Raw genomic sequence first — 9,158 nt, 5'->3', positions numbered from 1 at the left:
TGATTGAAAATTACAATCATGATGACAAGTTTCATGGTTATCATTATTCAATATAGCATATATGTCATCACCATAATCATCCAAGATAGGAGGCATGCTTTCATCATAATAAACTTGCTCATCAAAATTTGGGGGACTAAATTTATCATCTTCATCAAACATAGCATCCCCAAGCTTATGGCTTTGCATATCACTAGCATCATGGATATTCAAACAATTAATACTAGCAACATTGCAATCATGCTCATCATTTATGCCAAAAAATTTATTAAAAGGTATTATAAGTATGATCAATAATATGATGCAACCTCAATTCCATTTTTTTGTAGTTTTCTTTTATAAACCAAACTAGTGTTAAAAAAGAAACTAAAGTTTCAATTGCAAGATCTAAAGATGTACCTTCATGCACTCACGTCCTCGGCAACGGCGCCAGAAAAGAGCTTAGTTGACGGGACGTGAGTGTCGCTGACCTAACCTCCCCGGCAAAGGCGCCAGAAAAGAGCTTGATGTCTACATCGCAACTTTATTCTTGTAGACACGTGTTGGGCCTCCAAGCACAGAGTTTTGTAGGATAGTAGCAATTTTCCCTCAAGTGGATGACCTAAGGTTTATCAATCCGTGAGAGGTGTAGGATGAAGTTGGTCTCTCTCAAACGACCCTCCAATCAAATACAAGAAATCTCTTGTGTCCCCAACACACCCAATACAATGGCAAATTGTATAGGAGCACTAGTTCGGTGAAGAGATGGTGATAAAAGTGTAATATGGATGGTAGAAATATATTTTTATAATCTGAATAAATAAAAACAGCAGGGTAGCAAATAGTAAACGGGCACAAAAACGGTGTTGCAGTGTTTAAAAATGAGACCTAGGGTCCGTACTTTCGCTAGTGCAACCTCTCAACAATGCTAACACATTTGAATCATATGATTATCCCTCAAAGTGCAATAAAGAATCACTCCCGAGTTCCTATTAGCGGAGAACAAAAGATAGGAATTGTTTGTACGTCACGAAAACACCTCAAAGCTATTCTTTCTGTTCAATCTATTCAAGAGTTCGTACTAAAATAACACAAAGCTATTTTTTCCGTTCGATCTATCCTAGAGTTCGTACTAAAATAACACCAAAGAAAATTCATATTCATAATACTCAATCCACACAAAGAACTATAAAGAGACCCGAATGTTTCCATCAGAAAAAAACGTGCATCAACCCCCATGCATAGATTAACCCAATATCACCACGGGAATCCGCGAGTTGAATGCCATTACACATATCAATGAATCAATAAGATACCTCATTGTCACCTCAAGTATTCATATTGCAAGACATATATCTTGTGTTCTCATTTCTGAATATTAAATCCGACAAGACAAAACTTTGAAGGGTAAAGATTCAGTTCATCATATCAAGAGTATAGTGGGGAGAAACATCATATATCCGACTATATTAACAAAGACCATGATATAGATCACGAGAGAGAGATATCAAACACATAGCTACTAGTACAAACCCTCAGCTCTAAGGGTGGACTACTCCCTCCTCATCGTGGTAGCCCCTGGGATGATGAAGATGGCCACCGGTGATGATTCCCCCTGACGGCAGGGTGCCAAAACGGGGTCTAGATTGGATCTCATGGATACAGAGGCCTTGCAGTGGTGGAACTTCTGACCTAGGGCTTCCCCGAATGGTTTTAGAAAATTTGGGAATTTGTAGTGTAAAGAGGGGGTGCGAGAGGCCACTGAGGTGGGCACAACCCACCTGGGCGCGCCAGGGGGCCCTGGGGCGCCCTGGTGGGTTGTGCCCCCTCGGGGCACCCCCCTAGGGGTAGCTCTGGCCCATTGGGTTCCTTCCGGTCCATAATAAATCTCCAAAAAGTTACGCGATGTTTGGACTCCATTTGATATTGATTTCCTACGATGTAAAAACAAGCAAAAAACAGCAACTGGCACTGGGCACTGGGTGAATAGTTTAGTCCCAAAAAATGATATAAAGTTGCTATAAAATGACTGTAAAACATCCATGAATTATATTATAATGGCATGAATACTTAATAAATTATAGATACGTTGGAGACGTATCAATGGTGTCATGTGAACGTCGACTACATGACACTTCACCATATTTGGGCCTAAGGGAATGCATTGTGGAGTACTTATTACATGGTGGGTTGAGAGAGTGACACAAGCTTAAACCCCAGTTTATGCGTGATTCCGTATGGGACCGATTGGATCCAAAAGTTTAATGATATGGTTAGAATTTATTCTTAATACTTCTCTCATAGTTGCGGATGCTTGCGAGAGGGTTAATCATAAGTAGGGGGTTTGTTCAAGTTAGAATAGCACCTACGCACCGGTCCACCCACATATCAAATTATCAAAGTACCAAACACAAATTAAGCCAACATGATGAAAGTAACTAGATGAAATTCCCGTGTACCCTCAAGAACACTTTGCTTATCATAAGAAACTGTTTTTCATGTCCTTTGCCTCAAAAGGATTGGGCTACCTTGCTGCACTTTTCTCACCACTATTTTTACTTGCTCATTACAAATTATCTTGCTACCAAATTACTCTGCTACTTACAATTGTAGCACTTGCAGACATTACCTTGCTGAAAACCACTTGTCATTTCCTTCCTCTCCTCGTTGGGTTCGACACTCTTACTTATCAAAAAGAGCTACAATTGACCCCATACACTTGTGGGTCATCATAACTCCAAAGTTAAGCACTTAAAATACCCAAGCCCTTAGTGTATTGGGACCTTGCGGTGACGAGCTGAGACTAACGATCATGCGACCCCGTCGCCTCACCTCGTGGACTTATGGCAAGATCCCAGAATGCCCGGCCGTGCCACGTAGAAATCTCGTGGGTACCCTCCAGGTTAACCCGACTTCACATCATTTGCATCATTGCTCTCACGGCTACCGCTCAGGGCCGACCCGACTTCAACATGGTTCTGGGTAATAGCTAGTCATAGTAACCGTGTGTCGAAATAGAAAGAGGGTAACCCGAGGAATCACCCTTGATGGATTTCCACTCGATATAACCGTCAAGGTGGACCTGGAGGAATCACCCTCGATGGTCCACACTTGAGGGGTTGCACGACAGAGTCATTATCGGGAGTGGTGAAGGAGGAATCACCCTCAGAGACCACGATCGATTAACTACACTATAGAGTTAACATCTAAAGTTCTAGACGAGGTATCACCCTCGACACTCGATAGTATCCATGCAATGTCTTATAACTAAGGGGCCATGATGTGATGTATCGGGCCCTGGACGTCGATCATGTTGATCGAGTCATCGGAGATAAAGCGGGGGTAACTGGGACAAGGTGAGGGGTCACAGGTGGATCACAAACCAACCTACATTATGGTGAAAACGGAAGAAGGATCGTCGGTGATGTAGTCGATCAGAGAGGCAGCATCGGTCTCAGAGAGTCTGCGGGAGAGAACAGGGGAAAGAAACAATAAATATATATCACACAAAATGTAACACAGATGCACGACATGACAACTTGCAGTGCTCTGGGTGTTGTAACACGGTACTACATGTTATAGAAGAAACAGAAAACATCTGGGAATGTTTTCCCGATATTTGGCAGTTTTTGGACAGAAGAACCGGAGGGGAAGGATCCATGTTCATCATTTTAGATGCATGTCAAAGATGAATGGATAGCATATTCAGATTCTTGAAAATTTTCTAAAAAAATTTCATGTATAAATTATTTTCATCTGACTTACAGTTTATTTTATATGATTTTCCAAAGTTTTAAGTATTTTCTGGAATTGTTTTAAATGAATTCGAAATTAAAAGTGTACCAACATTATGCACATGTGGGTGATAGGTGGGGTCAGAGGGCCTAGTTGACCTAGTCAACATTGGCTGGTCAAGCAATGAATAGTGGAGGTGGGCCCCATCTATAATGTCACAAAATTTTAATTCAGTTTTCAAATAAATGGGCCACGCGTCATAGGGCCATTGGACTAATTGGGCCCTAATTAAACTATCTAAAACTAATCAGCCCCCTAAACTAATCAGCCAGCTCTACCAGGCAGTGGCCCGGCCAACCTCCCAAGCTGGACACAGGGCACCGACGGCCACGGTGTTGGTTAGGCGATGGGAGAGGCCAGCGCGGCCAGGGCGCGTGCGGGCGACAATGGGCGTGGCCAGAGCCGTTCGGCGTCAGTGCGGGCGGCTGCAGTAAGCGCTCCTGGCCGCAACGGCTGCAGCGGGCGTGGCCAGGCTTAGTCAGGGCGCGAATGGGCTGCCCTGTGGCGCCCAAGATGCGGTTCTATCCCAATCATGAGATGAATTCATGATCGGGGCACAATCGCATTTCGAGTGCATAGCAAGGTGGATATCATTACAACATACCATGTACTGAATAGATGAGAATACCAGGTAAAGGCTTACACTCGCCACAAGCTACAATATCAATACAACAATACATTAATACATAGCAAACATCATATAGAAGAGCAGGATCCGACTACGGATGAAATCAAATGAAAACAAAGAACGACATCCACCCTGCTAGCCCAGGCTCCTGACCTAGAACCTATATACCTTGAACAAAGAAGAAGCCAAAGAAGAACTCCAAACAAGCAAGCATCGCCTCGCGCCAGATCATCGCATTACTTGTACCTGCAACTATTGTTGTAGTAATCTGTGAACCACGAGGACTCAGCAATCCCATTACCATGGGTATCAAGACTAGCAAAGCTTAATGGGTATGGAAAAGGATAAGTGGTGAGGTTGCAGCAAGTGGCGAAGCATTTTATGGTGGCTAACTTACGAGTACAAGAATAAGATGAGAAGCTACGCAAACGGTCGTAAAAACTAGTAATGATCCAGAAGTGATCCTTAACTACTTACATTCAAACATAACCCCATCGTCTTCTCTTCTCGACTCACTCAAAAAGAGACAGTCATAGTTACACACGCGGTTGGTCTATTTTAATTTGAACCTGGTGCCAAGTTCTCTACAACCAGACATTAAAAACTCCCATCTGCCACATAACCACGGGCACGACTCTCGAAAGTTTAAACCCTGCAGGGGTGTCCCAACTTAGCCCATAACAAGCTCACGATCCATGGAGACAATCCTCCATCTCGGGACCCTCCGATCAGACTCGGAATCCTGGTGCACAAGACATTTCAACAATGGTAAAACAAAACCAGCAAGACCACCCGGTGCATTGAGACCCCGATAGGAGCCGCGCGTATCTCGTTCTCAAGAAACACCTTCCACGTGAAGTGCACGATAGCCAAAATCCTGGAGTTGCCCCAAGGTAGCACCGCCGACTGCTAGGTAGGTGGACCAACACTCATCAGGAACACTGGCCCGGGGGGTTGATTAAGAATCCTTGGGGTCCGGAAAGCCCCTATGCAAGTGTTAGTGGTTATTAGCAAATGGTAAAACCAATGTTGGGCCTTGTTGGAAGAGTTTTATTCAAAGCGAACTATCAAGAGTGGCCCATAATCCCTCATCGTGTTAGGTACGCAAAATAAAGGAACATAACACCAGTATGACGGAAACTAAGGCGGCAAGAGTGGAACAAAACACCAGGCATAAGGCTGAGCGTTCCACCTTTTACCAAGTATATATGTGCATTAATTAAATATAAGAGATATTGTGATAACCCAAGATATCCATGTCATCCATGTTCCAACATGAAACAACCTGCAACTGCACCCGCAACTAGCAACGCTATAAGAGGGGCTGAGCAAAGTGGTAACATAGCCAAATAACGGTTTACTGGGATGGTGGAAAAGGTTAGAGGTTGTTTCATGGCCATTTGGGAGGGTTGACAAACAAGTGGTAGGAAGCGCGACATAGCAATAGCATTGAGACAATTGCATTGCAAAGATAGTAATGGTATCCAGGGTAACGGCCATCTTGCCTAAAACCCCGCTAGGAAGAAGAACGAGTCCATGAAGAAGACGAACGAGCGTAGACAAACCAAGCGTCGTTGAGCGAATCCTCACGGTCGCAACGAAACAGGGACTATCGAGAAGAAGCACAACCGGAAAGAAGCAAACAACATGGTAAACACACAACACATATACATGACATGATGCGCATCCAAGTATGATGTACGACAAGGCTACATGATGCTACCCATGGCAAGAGATGACGAATACAAGAACATCACATCATGGCAAGTTTAAATGAGGCCGGAAACAACATATAACAATTTCGGTAAGTCCTCATATACAAATTTCGAAATTGGTCCAGATCTGAATAATAATTATATTGAAGTTCTTAAATAGCAAGTTAAAGTGCACAATGATGATCTACACGTCTTTCTAGTCCAGTTACATATAAAGTTCATTTAATTCGGAGTTACGACCTAGAAGATATGAGCAAAGCAAGTTAAACATGGCATTGATGCAAAATGCATACAAACATCAAGCACACACCTCAAAACATGGATTCAACAAGATAATATGAAACTATATGCAATTCTAAGAAAGTTTCATATAGAACACGATCAAAACAGAGGAACGGATCAACACATGCACCCAAAGCAAGTTTCAACAACAATTTACCCAAAACAACAAGTAGGCACGTTGCAAACCTCAAAACAACATGATACAGGAATCATATAACCTCAAACTTGATATGCACACAAATTACAGATAACATACTTCAAATATCATTAAGGTTCAGGTTCATAGGCATCAAGATTAATCCAAAATGATCAATGCAAAAAGTAACTTGATAACATAGATTATAACTTAGTGAAAAACACGGCATGAAACAAAGATGTTGCAGCAACTATACATAGAAAACAAGGGCATGGAATCAAAGTACACATAACAAAGTGCAAATAACATCAAGGCATCATATGCATATGACTCATGGATTAGTGGGAACCATCAAAATAAGTTCGAAGGTCATAACAATTTCAGCAAGTGTAAAACAGCAGCAGCATCAGAACATATTTGCAAGCTTGGAACAGAGGTCATATGAAGTCCAAAATTATCAAACTTGGTATGTAAACAGAGCAATAATAGCATACTTTAATTAATGTAACTGGATCATCTCCAAAAGAGGCATATATTAATTAATATCAAGCTCACAACATGGCATCATGAAGTTAACCGAAAACTGGGACATCATTTAGGCAAGTTCATAGCACGAAAACACATGTTACAAGACATTTATATGGCATCAAATGGCATGGCATGATATAGCATCACGGGGACATCAAAACATATCAACTAAGCATCTCCATATTATGCATGCATTTGATGGTAGCATCAAGCAAACATAGCAACATAATATAACAGATTCAGACTAGGCAAAACAATAACAGCAAGTAGCCCACTTCACAAGCTTGTTCCAATTATCACAAGCTTGTTCATGTTGACATGATTCTCAAAAGAAAATCACACAAAAATATATAAAAAAGACAAAAGGGCAAGTTGCAGCAGTTTTCAGCAGTTTATATCATTTAACACTTTTGTAACAGGGATTAAAGAAACTATATGCACTCAAACAAGCATGGAACAGCAACCATCATGTAGAGCATTCAGAGATGAACATTTTGACATATCATACACTCAATTTGGATCAACATGCACAAAGTTACAACCACACAAACATGCACACATAATATTGCAGATTTGGAGACGGTGAAAAAAATAGAACTAAGCGCTAGATAACTAAAGTGCGCACGGGCGGGGAATAGGGAGCTGCTCACCTAGCGGGCCGAGGCCCAGGTCGGTGGAGGAGGCGGTCTGGCAGAGTGGGCTGGGCCGCGCGGGGAAGATGGGCCGGCTTGGGGTCGTGGCTGGGCCGTAGGGCCCGCGCGAGGTGAAGGAGGCCGGCCGGGGCGTCGTCCTCTTCCGAGTCGGGGATGAGGCCGGCGGCACTAGGGTCGATGGTGGGCAGCGGCAGGCTCCACTGTAGTTTGGGGAGGTGCTAGGCCATGGAACTAGAGTGAAGGAGGTCGAAGATGACGGATATGGGGCCGGCGAGGCGAGATCCAGCCAAATCTGGGCAGAGGCGGTGCTCCGGTGAGCTCCATGGTGGCGGGAAGCTGCGGAAGCGCAAGACGCGGGCGACGGAATCCTGTAATGGTGAGGCGCGGCGGCGGATAGGCGAGCGCGCGAGGCGGCGGTGGCGCACGGCGGCGGAGGCTTTGCGAGGCGCGGGCCGATGGATGGTTGCGGGGGATCGGGGTCCTCCCGATCCAGAGCGAGCGAGCCGGTGGTGCGGGATGCTCAGGGTGCGGCGGCAGGCCCGCGATGGGCTTTTGATAACCCCCAAGTATAGGGGATCGCAACAGTTTTCGAGGGTAGAGTATTCAACCCAAATTTATAGACTCGACACAAGGGGAGCCAAAGAATATTTGAAGGTATTAGCAGCTGAGTTGTCAATTCAACCACACCTGGAGATTAATTATCTGCAGCTAAGTAATTAGTAGCACAGTAATATGATAGTTTTAATGATAGCAGCAGTAGCAACAGTAACGGTAATAGTGATAGCAATGATTTTGTAGTAGTAACGATAGCAGTAGGAGTAGTAACTTAGCAGAAACAATATAAGATAAATTCATAGGCATTGGATCAGTGACTTGTTGGATCGTATTCATCGTGATACAGCTATAACCTAGGGCGATATGGCACTAGCTCCAGTTTATAAATATAATGTAGGCATGTATTCCGTAAATAGTCATACATGCTTATGGAAAGAACTTGCATGAAATCTTTTGTCCTACCCTCCCGTGGCAGCAGGGTCCTATTGGAAACTAAGGGATATTAAGGCCTCCTTTTAATACAGAACCAGAACAAAGCATTAGCACACGCTGAATACATGAACTCCTCAAACTACGATCATCACCGAGAGTGGTCCCGACTATTGTCACTCCGAGGTTGCCGGATCATAGCACGTATTAGATGACTATAACTTGCAAGATCGGATCTAGAACATGGATATAATGGTGATAACATAAATGGTTCATATCTAAAATCATGGCACCCGGGCCCAAAGTGACAAGCATTAAGCATGGCAAAGTCATAGCAATATCAATCTCGAATCATAGTGGATACCAGGGATCAGGCCTTAACAAAACTAACTTGATTACATGATGAATCTCATCCAACTCCTCACCGACCAGCGAGCCTACGAAGGAATTACTCACTC

This window comes from Triticum dicoccoides, chromosome 4B, assembly GCF_002162155.2.
Source record: "Triticum dicoccoides isolate Atlit2015 ecotype Zavitan chromosome 4B, WEW_v2.0, whole genome shotgun sequence".
Classification (NCBI taxonomy): Eukaryota; Viridiplantae; Streptophyta; class Magnoliopsida; order Poales; family Poaceae; genus Triticum; species Triticum dicoccoides.
This window is presented reverse-complemented; position numbering follows the sequence as displayed.